This window comes from Atractosteus spatula (genome assembly GCF_055471065.1).
Source record: "Atractosteus spatula isolate fAtrSpa1 chromosome 10 unlocalized genomic scaffold, fAtrSpa1.hap1 SUPER_10_unloc_12, whole genome shotgun sequence".
In the NCBI taxonomy this organism is placed as follows: Eukaryota; Metazoa; Chordata; class Actinopteri; order Semionotiformes; family Lepisosteidae; genus Atractosteus; species Atractosteus spatula.
In genome coordinates this window covers 571777-583606 of record NW_028296615.1, presented here as the reverse complement: position 1 = coordinate 583606, position 11830 = coordinate 571777, and the positions used below count along the sequence as shown (strand labels likewise).

General features: G+C 55.1%; 4 non-coding genes across 4 annotated transcripts; all 4 read right to left on the bottom strand.

Moving 5' to 3' along the window:
* Nucleotides 1–112: 112 nt before the first annotated feature.
* trnaf-gaa (transfer RNA phenylalanine (anticodon GAA)) lies at nt 113–185 on the bottom strand. The gene has a single exon. It is a non-coding gene; the product is annotated as a tRNA-Phe (tRNA).
* Nucleotides 186–3334: 3149 nt separating this feature from the next.
* Nucleotides 3335–3407, bottom strand: trnav-aac (transfer RNA valine (anticodon AAC)). Its single transcript has one exon. It is a non-coding gene; the product is annotated as a tRNA-Val (tRNA).
* Nucleotides 3408–6738: 3331 nt separating this feature from the next.
* Nucleotides 6739–6811, bottom strand: trnav-aac (transfer RNA valine (anticodon AAC)). Its single transcript has one exon. It is a non-coding gene; the product is annotated as a tRNA-Val (tRNA).
* A 1900-nt stretch (nt 6812–8711) lies between these two features.
* trnag-ccc (transfer RNA glycine (anticodon CCC)) lies at nt 8712–8784 on the bottom strand. The gene has a single exon. It is a non-coding gene; the product is annotated as a tRNA-Gly (tRNA).
* Nucleotides 8785–11830: the final 3046 nt, after the last annotated feature.

Below are 11830 nucleotides of genomic sequence, written 5' to 3'. Positions count from 1 at the left end.
AACCTGCAGGGACCGCTGCTGGTGTCTCGCTTGCGTTTCGGGCTGAGAAAGGGAAGCGTCACTTTAGGCAGGGGGCGCTGGAGAGAGGAACAAAGGGCGCGATGAAACAAAATGCCGAAACCCGGGATCGAACCAGGGACCTTTAGATCTTCAGTCTAACGCTCTCCCAACTGAGCTATTTCGGCAGTGCACAGAGCCCACAGCCACCTGCTCCAGCCTTCCTGTGTTGCGGCATGAGCGCACCAAGAGGAGCGGGAGAGTGTTGCAGGAACGTCACTCAGAAGGAAAGCCACCCAGCTGCGCCCTCTGAGCTCTGTCCAGCGCATCTTCCTCGCATGGACTCCTGCCTGCGACGGGCAGGAAACAATTAGCAAGAACAGAACAGCACCCCATGGGTGTCTCATGACCACACCTTAGGTTGTGACACGTGCAGGTGTGAGGGGTTGCCGGGTTACTCTGGAGCAGAGCTTGGGCGGAGGGGGGGCGGGAAAGCAGACAAAGAGGTGACACCTCAAGGTCTGCACGATCACAGCTCTCCGCCGCCCCAGGCTTCCGCTCGATAAGCTACTGGACACACCCGCCCCTCCTCACACAGACCGTGGAAAAGCCCCCGAGTGGGAGGGCTCTCTCTTCCTCCCAGGAGCTCTTGGACACGACGCACAGACAGAGCGCGGGGAGCCGCCGCCTGCAAACACGGCTCCAGGCAGGACTCCACTCCGCAGGAGCCGCAGAGCAGAGGAGATGGGGGCAGCTTAGTTCCTGTGCAGAGACCTGAGCTGTTGTTGCTGCGGACGCTGTCTTTTCTGTTCTCGGGGTAGGAGTGAATGTTGAGTTGCCCTTAGAAATGAAGCAGAGCACTTCAACGGCACGGGTGTGTGTGTGTGCGTGCGCCCTGGTGATTCTGGGAGACAGATCGAACCTGGGCTAAAAGAGAGGGGGCTTAGCCCTCTTCCATTTGCTAGTTCAGAGTTGTACAACCCATTTGTATCTGCTAGGCGGCGCAGTCGTCGTGCACAAAGAACGCTTTGAAAAGCGTCAAAAGCAAGTCATTCCGAGTTGGTCGTTTGTGTTTTCCGTTCAGACGCGAAATGCTGCAATGATCTCTCGGCTCCTCGGTTGTCATTTCTGCTCCGTAAAGGAATCACAGCACGCGTCGCCTTCCAGCACGCTGGGTCGGGACACGATGCCGGGGATCGAAGGGTGTGATGTCTTCCTCGTTAGTATAGTGGCGAGTATCCTTGCCTGTCACGCGTGAGACCGGGGTTCGATTCCCCGACGGGGAGTAGAAAGCTTTTCTTTTACCTCCTTAGAGAAAGGACTGCCTTTCACTTCTCTGTTTTCTTTCACAGCGTCGTGCACCTTTTCATTGCTCTCGCTTTCAGAGCCTCCGCACGGCACACGACTCGACATCAGAAAGCACATTGAAGTGAAAGCAGGAAGCGCTGCGACATGCACTGTGCAGATCCCGCCACACTAAGAGGTGAGTGGGTCTGTTCGATGCACAAAGAACGCTTTGATAAGCGTCAAAGGCAAGTCATTCCGAGTTGGTCGTTTGTGTTTTCTGTTCAGACGCGAAATGCTGAAATGATCTCTCGGCTCCTCGGTTGTCATTTCTGCTCCGTAAAGGAATCACAGCACGCGTCGGCTTCCAGCACGGTGGGTCGGGACACGATGCCGGGGGTCGGAGAGAGCGATGTCTTCCTCGTTAGTATAGTGGTGATTATCCCCACCTGTCACGCGGGAGACTGGGGTACATCAGGACGCGCATTGGAGTGAAAGCAGGATGCGCTGCGACATGCACTGTGCAGATCCCGCCACACTAAGAGGTGAGTGGGTCTGTGCGATCACAGCGCTAGGCGAATCCCCAATCCCCTTTTGTGCGTGGCGACAAAAGAAGCCGGTCTGTTTCCGCCCAGTTTCGAACCAGGGACTTTTCGCGTGTGAGGCAAACGTGATAACCACTACACTACGGAAACGGTAGCAAACCCTTTCCAGCGGCCCAGTGCTGAGCTTCGCCAATGCGATTCAGCTGCTTCCAGTGCCTTTATTGGAGTGCGCTGATGGACCGTGCTCTCTCTCCAGAGACCAGCACGCCTGTCATGGACGGAGCAGGAAAAGCGGCGCCACATTCTACAGCCCTCTCCACGCAATCGACGAAATCGGGCTACTGAAGTGGAGAAAATCGCCTCTCCAGAAAGTGCAAATATCATCTTGGAGAGTATAAATCCTATTGCCGAAGGTCAGCCCTGTCTACCAGAGTAACCCTCCCACCTCCTGCAGCGATGATCAGCTCGTCTCACACGCGAGAAGTCTTCGGTTGGAAACAAGCGCCCCCTCTTCTCGCGCGTTTTGCACGTTCGAGTGGTTTTAATGCGGCTCCTTCGTACACGGTGCTGATCTTTTGGAAAGCAGGAGGCAAAACTGACACGTTCCCATACCGGGAGTCAAACCCGGGCCGCCTGGGTGAAAACCAGGAATCCTAACCGCTAGACCATATGGGAGCACACAACCCCGCTGTTCCGGGCATCATGCAAGCAAACTACATAAATATGAGAAAACACGCAAGAGAGTTGTCACTCAGAGTGTCGAACGGTCGATGTATACTGGGGCTCAGTTGAAATGCAACGTCAGGACTTTTCCGAATTAGGTCACACGAAGAGAGCACAGCCTTTTCCGCCCTACCATGTGTGTATCGGTAACTCGCCGTGACCGTATAGTGGTCAGTACTTTGCGTTGTGGCCGCAACAACCCCGGTTCGAATCCGGGTCACGGCAGAATAGGGGCGTCTGCTTTGACTACTTGCGCGAATGAAGGCAAAAGAAAGCCAATCGATGTGAACGAACGGCGCTTTACAGAGGAGTACTGCCTGACTGGATCGTTGATGAACGACAGAGGCCACTCCGACCTCTTCTCGGTTTTCTTCAACGACTTACTAAGGATCTTCTTCACATTCGCCCATGCAGGGGAAGCCAGTTACACCAAAGCAAACGCAGGAAAGTGCATTTCAAGCAGAGACCAGGAGGGACTTGTTTACACCGAGAGTGGTCGGAGAATGGAACAATGCGCCCAGCCCTGTTGCTGGAGCCGATTCTTGATGAGATCTTGGGCTCACTGGATACTAATCTTTCTGTTGTTCTTGCAGGTCCTGCGCTGCTTTTGAGCCGACAGAGCTCGTCCTGGTCTGTCAGCACAGCCCAATTGCAAATGATCGGCTCCGCGTAGAGAAGGAACGTGCGTTTGGTACAAGAGTGCATGAAGGCACCGGAAATACATTGGGAACAAATGACCGGTCGCTCAAGACCTCTGTGAAGTACAGGAGCGTGCAACAAGAGGCTGTTTCCGCCCGGTCTCGAACCGGGGACCTTTCGCGTGTTAGGCGAACGTGATAGCCGCTACACTACGGAAACCTGCAGGGACCGCTGCTGGTGTCTCGCTTGCGTTTCGGGCTGAGAAAGGGAAGCGTCACTTTAGGCAGGGGGCGCTGGAGAGAGGAACAAAGGGCGCGATGAAACAAAATGCTGAAACCCGGGATCGAACCAGGGACCTTTAGATCTTCAGTCTAACGCTCTCCCAACTGAGCTATTTCGGCAGTGCACAGAGCCCACAGCCACCTGCTCCAGCCTTCCTGTGTTGCGGCATGAGCGCACCAAGAGGAGCGGGAGAGTGTTGCAGGAACGTCACTCAGAAGGAAAGCCACCCAGCTGCGCCCTCTGAGCTCTGTCCAGCGCATCTTCCTCGCATGGACTCCTGCCTGCGACGGGCAGGAAACAATTAGCAAGAACAGAACAGCACCCCATGGGTGTCTCATGACCACACCTTAGGTTGTGACACGTGCAGGTGTGAGGGGTTGCCGGGCTACTCTGGAGCAGAGCTTGGGCGGAGGGGGGGCGGGAAAGCAGACAAAGAGGTGACACCTCAAGGTCTGCACGATCACAGCTCTCCGCCGCCCCAGGCTTCCGCTCGATAAGCTACTGGACACACCCGCCCCTCCTCACACAGACCGTGGAAAAGCCCCCGAGTGGGAGGGCTCTCTCTTCCTCCCAGGAGCTCTTGGACACGACGCACAGACAGAGCGCGGGGAGCCGCCGCCTGCAAACACGGCTCCAGGCAGGACTCCACTCCACAGGAGCCGCAGAGCAGAGGAGATGGGGGCAGCTTAGTTCCTGTGCAGAGACCTGAGCTGTTGTTGCTGCGGACGCTGTCTTTTCTGTTCTCGGGGTAGGAGTGAATGTTGAGTTGCCCTTAGAAATGAAGCAGAGCACTTCAACGGCACGGGTGTGTGTGTGTGCGTGCGCCCTGGTGATTCTGGGAGACAGATCGAACCTGGGCTAAAAGAGAGGGGGCTTAGCCCTCTTCCATTTGCTAGTTCAGAGTTGTACAACCCATTTGTATCTGCTAGGCGGCGCAGTCGTCGTGCACAAAGAACGCTTTGAAAAGCGTCAAAAGCAAGTCATTCCGAGTTGGTCGTTTGTGTTTTCCGTTCAGACGCGAAATGCTGCAATGATCTCTCGGCTCCTCGGTTGTCATTTCTGCTCCGTAAAGGAATCACAGCACGCGTCGCCTTCCAGCACGCTGGGTCGGGACACGATGCCGGGGATCGAAGGGTGTGATGTCTTCCTCGTTAGTATAGTGGCGAGTATCCTTGCCTGTCACGCGTGAGACCGGGGTTCGATTCCCCGACGGGGAGTAGAAAGCTTTTCTTTTACCTCCTTAGAGAAAGGACTGCCTTTCACTTCTCTGTTTTCTTTCACAGCGTCGTGCACCTTTTCATTGCTCTCGCTTTCAGAGCCTCCGCACGGCACACGACTCGACATCAGAAAGCACATTGAAGTGAAAGCAGGAAGCGCTGCGACATGCACTGTGCAGATCCCGCCACACTAAGAGGTGAGTGGGTCTGTTCGATGCACAAAGAACGCTTTGATAAGCGTCAAAGGCAAGTCATTCCGAGTTGGTCGTTTGTGTTTTCTGTTCAGACGCGAAATGCTGAAATGATCTCTCGGCTCCTCGGTTGTCATTTCTGCTCCGTAAAGGAATCACAGCACGCGTCGGCTTCCAGCACGGTGGGTCGGGACACGATGCCGGGGGTCGGAGAGAGCGATGTCTTCCTCGTTAGTATAGTGGTGATTATCCCCACCTGTCACGCGGGAGACTGGGGTACATCAGGACGCGCATTGGAGTGAAAGCAGGATGCGCTGCGACATGCACTGTGCAGATCCCGCCACACTAAGAGGTGAGTGGGTCTGTGCGATCACAGCGCTAGGCGAATCCCCAATCCCCTTTTGTGCGTGGCGACAAAAGAAGCCGGTCTGTTTCCGCCCAGTTTCGAACCAGGGACTTTTCGCGTGTGAGGCAAACGTGATAACCACTACACTACGGAAACGGTAGCAAACCCTTTCCAGCGGCCCAGTGCTGAGCTTCGCCAATGCGATTCAGCTGCTTCCAGTGCCTTTATTGGAGTGCGCTGATGGACCGTGCTCTCTCTCCAGAGACCAGCACGCCTGTCATGGACGGAGCAGGAAAAGCGGCGCCACATTCTACAGCCCTCTCCACGCAATCGACGAAATCGGGCTACTGAAGTGGAGAAAATCGCCTCTCCAGAAAGTGCAAATATCATCTTGGAGAGTATAAATCCTATTGCCGAAGGTCAGCCCTGTCTACCAGAGTAACCCTCCCACCTCCTGCAGCGATGATCAGCTCGTCTCACACGCGAGAAGTATTCGGTTGGAAACAAGCGCCCCCTCTTCTCGCGCGTTTTGCACGTTCGAGTGGTTTTAATGCGGCTCCTTCGTACACGGTGCTGATCTTTTGGAAAGCAGGAGGCAAAACTGACACGTTCCCATACCGGGAGTCAAACCCGGGCCGCCTGGGTGAAAACCAGGAATCCTAACCGCTAGACCATATGGGAGCACACAACCCCGCTGTTCCGGGCATCATGCAAGCAAACTACATAAATATGAGAAAACACGCAAGAGAGTTGTCACTCAGAGTGTCGAACGGTCGATGTATACTGGGGCTCAGTTGAAATGCAACGTCAGGACTTTTCCGAATTAGGTCACACGAAGAGAGCACAGCCTTTTCCGCCCTACCATGTGTGTATCGGTAACTCGCCGTGACCGTATAGTGGTCAGTACTTTGCGTTGTGGCCGCAACAACCCCGGTTCGAATCCGGGTCACGGCAGAATAGGGGCGTCTGCTTTGACTACTTGCGCGAATGAAGGCAAAAGAAAGCCAATCGATGTGAACGAACGGCGCTTTACAGAGGAGTACTGCCTGACTGGATCGTTGATGAACGACAGAGGCCACTCCGACCTCTTCTCGGTTTTCTTCAACGACTTACTAAGGATCTTCTTCACATTCGCCCATGCAGGGGAAGCCAGTTACACCAAAGCAAACGCAGGAAAGTGCATTTCAAGCAGAGACCAGGAGGGACTTGTTTACACCGAGAGTGGTCGGAGAATGGAACAATGCGCCCAGCCCTGTTGCTGGAGCCGATTCTTGATGAGATCTTGGGCTCACTGGATACTAATCTTTCTGTTGTTCTTGCAGGTCCTGCGCTGCTTTTGAGCCGACAGAGCTCGTCCTGGTCTGTCAGCACAGCCCAATTGCAAATGATCGGCTCCGCGTAGAGAAGGAACGTGCGTTTGGTACAAGAGTGCATGAAGGCACCGGAAATACATTGGGAACAAATGACCGGTCGCTCAAGACCTCTGTGAAGTACAGGAGCGTGCAACAAGAGGCTGTTTCCGCCCGGTCTCGAACCGGGGACCTTTCGCGTGTTAGGCGAACGTGATAGCCGCTACACTACGGAAACCTGCAGGGACCGCTGCTGGTGTCTCGCTTGCGTTTCGGGCTGAGAAAGGGAAGCGTCACTTTAGGCAGGGGGCGCTGGAGAGAGGAACAAAGGGCGCGATGAAACAAAATGCTGAAACCCGGGATCGAACCAGGGACCTTTAGATCTTCAGTCTAACGCTCTCCCAACTGAGCTATTTCGGCAGTGCACAGAGCCCACAGCCACCTGCTCCAGCCTTCCTGTGTTGCGGCATGAGCGCACCAAGAGGAGCGGGAGAGTGTTGCAGGAACGTCACTCAGAAGGAAAGCCACCCAGCTGCGCCCTCTGAGCTCTGTCCAGCGCATCTTCCTCGCATGGACTCCTGCCTGCGACGGGCAGGAAACAATTAGCAAGAACAGAACAGCACCCCATGGGTGTCTCATGACCACACCTTAGGTTGTGACACGTGCAGGTGTGAGGGGTTGCCGGGCTACTCTGGAGCAGAGCTTGGGCGGAGGGGGGGCGGGAAAGCAGACAAAGAGGTGACACCTCAAGGTCTGCACGATCACAGCTCTCCGCCGCCCCAGGCTTCCGCTCGATAAGCTACTGGACACACCCGCCCCTCCTCACACAGACCGTGGAAAAGCCCCCGAGTGGGAGGGCTCTCTCTTCCTCCCAGGAGCTCTTGGACACGACGCACAGACAGAGCGCGGGGAGCCGCCGCCTGCAAACACGGCTCCAGGCAGGACTCCACTCCACAGGAGCCGCAGAGCAGAGGAGATGGGGGCAGCTTAGTTCCTGTGCAGAGACCTGAGCTGTTGTTGCTGCGGACGCTGTCTTTTCTGTTCTCGGGGTAGGAGTGAATGTTGAGTTGCCCTTAGAAATGAAGCAGAGCACTTCAACGGCACGGGTGTGTGTGTGTGCGTGCGCCCTGGTGATTCTGGGAGACAGATCGAACCTGGGCTAAAAGAGAGGGGGCTTAGCCCTCTTCCATTTGCTAGTTCAGAGTTGTACAACCCATTTGTATCTGCTAGGCGGCGCAGTCGTCGTGCACAAAGAACGCTTTGAAAAGCGTCAAAAGCAAGTCATTCCGAGTTGGTCGTTTGTGTTTTCCGTTCAGACGCGAAATGCTGCAATGATCTCTCGGCTCCTCGGTTGTCATTTCTGCTCCGTAAAGGAATCACAGCACGCGTCGCCTTCCAGCACGCTGGGTCGGGACACGATGCCGGGGATCGAAGGGTGTGATGTCTTCCTCGTTAGTATAGTGGCGAGTATCCTTGCCTGTCACGCGTGAGACCGGGGTTCGATTCCCCGACGGGGAGTAGAAAGCTTTTCTTTTACCTCCTTAGAGAAAGGACTGCCTTTCACTTCTCTGTTTTCTTTCACAGCGTCGTGCACCTTTTCATTGCTCTCGCTTTCAGAGCCTCCGCACGGCACACGACTCGACATCAGAAAGCACATTGAAGTGAAAGCAGGAAGCGCTGCGACATGCACTGTGCAGATCCCGCCACACTAAGAGGTGAGTGGGTCTGTTCGATGCACAAAGAACGCTTTGATAAGCGTCAAAGGCAAGTCATTCCGAGTTGGTCGTTTGTGTTTTCTGTTCAGACGCGAAATGCTGAAATGATCTCTCGGCTCCTCGGTTGTCATTTCTGCTCCGTAAAGGAATCACAGCACGCGTCGGCTTCCAGCACGGTGGGTCGGGACACGATGCCGGGGGTCGGAGAGAGCGATGTCTTCCTCGTTAGTATAGTGGTGATTATCCCCACCTGTCACGCGGGAGACTGGGGTACATCAGGACGCGCATTGGAGTGAAAGCAGGATGCGCTGCGACATGCACTGTGCAGATCCCGCCACTCTAAGAGGTGAGTGGGTCTGTGCGATCACAGCGCTAGGCGAATCCCCAATCCCCTTTTGTGCGTGGCGACAAAAGAAGCCGGTCTGTTTCCGCCCAGTTTCGAACCAGGGACTTTTCGCGTGGGAGGCAAACGTGATAACCACTACACTACGGAAACGGTAGCAAACCCTTCCCAGCGGCCCAGTGCTGAGCTTCGCCAATGCGATTCAGCTGCTTCCAGTGCCTTTATTGGAGTGCGCTGATGGACCGTGCTCTCTCTCCAGAGACCAGCACGCCTGTCATGGACGGAGCAGGAAAAGCGGCGCCACATTCTACAGCCCTCTCCACGCAATCGACGAAATCGGGCTACTGAAGTGGAGAAAATCGCCTCTCCAGAAAGTGCAAATATCATCTTGGAGAGTATAAATCCTATTGCCGAAGGTCAGCCCTGTCTACCAGAGTAACCCTCCCACCTCCTGCAGCGATGATCAGCTCGTCTCACACGCGAGAAGTCTTCGGTTGGAAACAAGCGCCCCCTCTTCTCGCGCGTTTTGCACGTTCGAGTGGTTTTAATGCGGCTCCTTCGTACACGGTGCTGATCTTTTGGAAAGCAGGAGGCAAAACTGACACGTTCCCATACCGGGAGTCAAACCCGGGCCGCCTGGGTGAAAACCAGGAATCCTAACCGCTAGACCATATGGGAGCACACAACCCCGCTGTTCCGGGCATCATGCAAGCAAACTACATAAATATGAGAAAACACGCAAGAGAGTTGTCACTCAGAGTGTCGAACGGTCGATGTATACTGGGGCTCAGTTGAAATGCAACGTCAGGACTTTTCCGAATTAGGTCACACGAAGAGAGCACAGCCTTTTCCGCCCTACCATGTGTGTATCGGTAACTCGCCGTGACCGTATAGTGGTCAGTACTTTGCGTTGTGGCCGCAACAACCCCGGTTCGAATCCGGGTCACGGCAGAATAGGGGCGTCTGCTTTGACTACTTGCGCGAATGAAGGCAAAAAAAAGCCAATCGATGTGAACGAACGGCGCTTTACAGAGGAGTACTGCCTGACTGGATCGTTGATGAACGACAGAGGCCACTCCGACCTCTTCTCGGTTTTCTTCAACGACTTACTAAGGATCTTCTTCACATTCGCCCATGCAGGGGAAGCCAGTTACACCAAAGCAAACGCAGGAAAGTGCATTTCAAGCAGAGACCAGGAGGGACTTGTTTACACCGAGAGTGGTCGGAGAATGGAACAATGCGCCCAGCCCTGTTGCTGGAGCCGATTCTTGATGAGATCTTGGGCTCACTGGATGCTAATCTTTCTGTTGTTCTTGCAGGTCCTGCGCTGCTTTTGAGCCGACAGAGCTCGTCCTGGTCTGTCGGCACAGCCCAATTGCAAATGATCGGCTCCGCGTACAGAAGGAACGTGCGTTTGGTACAAGAGTGCATGAAGGCACCGGAAATACATTGGGAACAAATGACCGGTCGCTCAAGACCTCTGTGAAGTACAGGAGCGTGCAACAAGAGGCTGTTTCCGCCCGGTCTCGAACCGGGGACCTTTCGCGTGTGAGGCGAACGAGATAGCCGCTACACTACGGAAACCTGCAAGGACCGCTGCTGGTGTCTCGCTTGCGTTTCGGGCTGAGAAAGGGAAGCGTCACTTTAGGCAGGGGGCGCTGGAGAGAGGAACAAAGGGCGCGATGAAACAAAATGCCGAAACCCGGGATCAAACCAGGGACTTTTAGATCTTCAGTCTAACGCTCTCCCAACTGACCTATTTCGGCAGTGCGCAGAGCCCACAGCCACCTGCTCCAGCCTTCCTGTGTTGCGGCATGAGCGCACCAAGAGGAGCGGGAGAGTGTTGCAGGAACGTCACTCAGAAGGAAAGCCACCCAGCTGTGCCCTCTGAGCTCTGTCCAGCGCATCTTCCTCGCATGGACTCCTGCCTGCGAGGGGCAGGAAACAATTAGCAAGAACAGAGCAGCACCCCATGGGTGTCTCATGACCACACCTTAGGTTGTGACACGTGCAGGTGTGAGGGGTTGCCGGGCTACTCTGGAGCAGAGCTTGGGAGGAGGGGGGGCGGGAAAGCAGACAAAGAGGTGACACCTCAAGGTCTGCACGATCACAGCTCTCCGCCGCCCCAGGCTTCCGCTCGATAAGCTACTGGACACACCCGCCCCTCCTCACACAGACCGTGGAAAAGCCCCCGAGTGGGAGGGCTCTCTCTTCCTCCCAGGAGCTCTTGGACGCACAGACAGAGCGCGGGGAGCCGCCGCCTGCAAACACGGCTCCAGGCAGGACTCCACTCCGCAGGAGCCGCAGAGCAGAGGAGATGGGGGCAGCTTAGCTCCTGTGCAGAGACCTGAGCTGTTGTTGCTGCGGACGCTGTCTTTTCTGTTCTCGGGGTAGGAGTGAATGTTGAGTTGCCCTTAGAAATGAAGCAGAGCACTTCAACGGCACGGGTGTGTGTGTGTGCGTGCGCCCTGGTGATTCTGGGAGACAGATCGAACCTGGGCTAAAAGAGAGGGGGCTTAGCCCTCTTCCATTTGCTAGTTCAGAGTTGTACAACCCATCTGTATCTGCTAGGCGGCGCAGTCGTCGTGCACAAAGAACGCTTTGAAAAGCGTCAAAAGCAAGTCATTCCGAGTTGGTCGTTTGTGTTTTCCGTTCAGACGCGAAATGCTGACATGATCTCTCGGCTCCTCGGTTGTCATTTCTGTTCCGTAAAGGAATCACAGCACGCGTCGCCTTCCAGCACGCTGGGTCGGGACACGATGCCGAGGATCGGAGAGTGCGGTGTCTTCCTCGTTAGTATAGTGGCAAGTATCCCCGCCTGTCACGCGGGAGACCAGGGTTCGATTCCCCGACGGGGAGTAGAAAGCTTTTCTTTTACCTCCTTAGAGAAAGGACTGCCTTTCACTTCTCTGTTTTCTTTCACAGCGCCGTGCACCTTTTCATTGCTCTCGCTTTCAGAGCCTCCGCACGGCACACGACTCGACATCAGGAAGCACATTGAAGTGAAAGCAGGAAGCGCTGCGACATGCACTGTGCAGATCCCGCCACACTAAGAGGTGAGTGGGTCTGTTCGATGCACAAAGAACGCTTTGAAAGCATCAAAGGCAAATCATTCCGAGTTGGTCGTTTGTGTTTTCTGTTCAGACGCGAAATGCTGAAATGATCTCTCGGCTCCTCGGTTGTCATTTCTGCTCCGTAA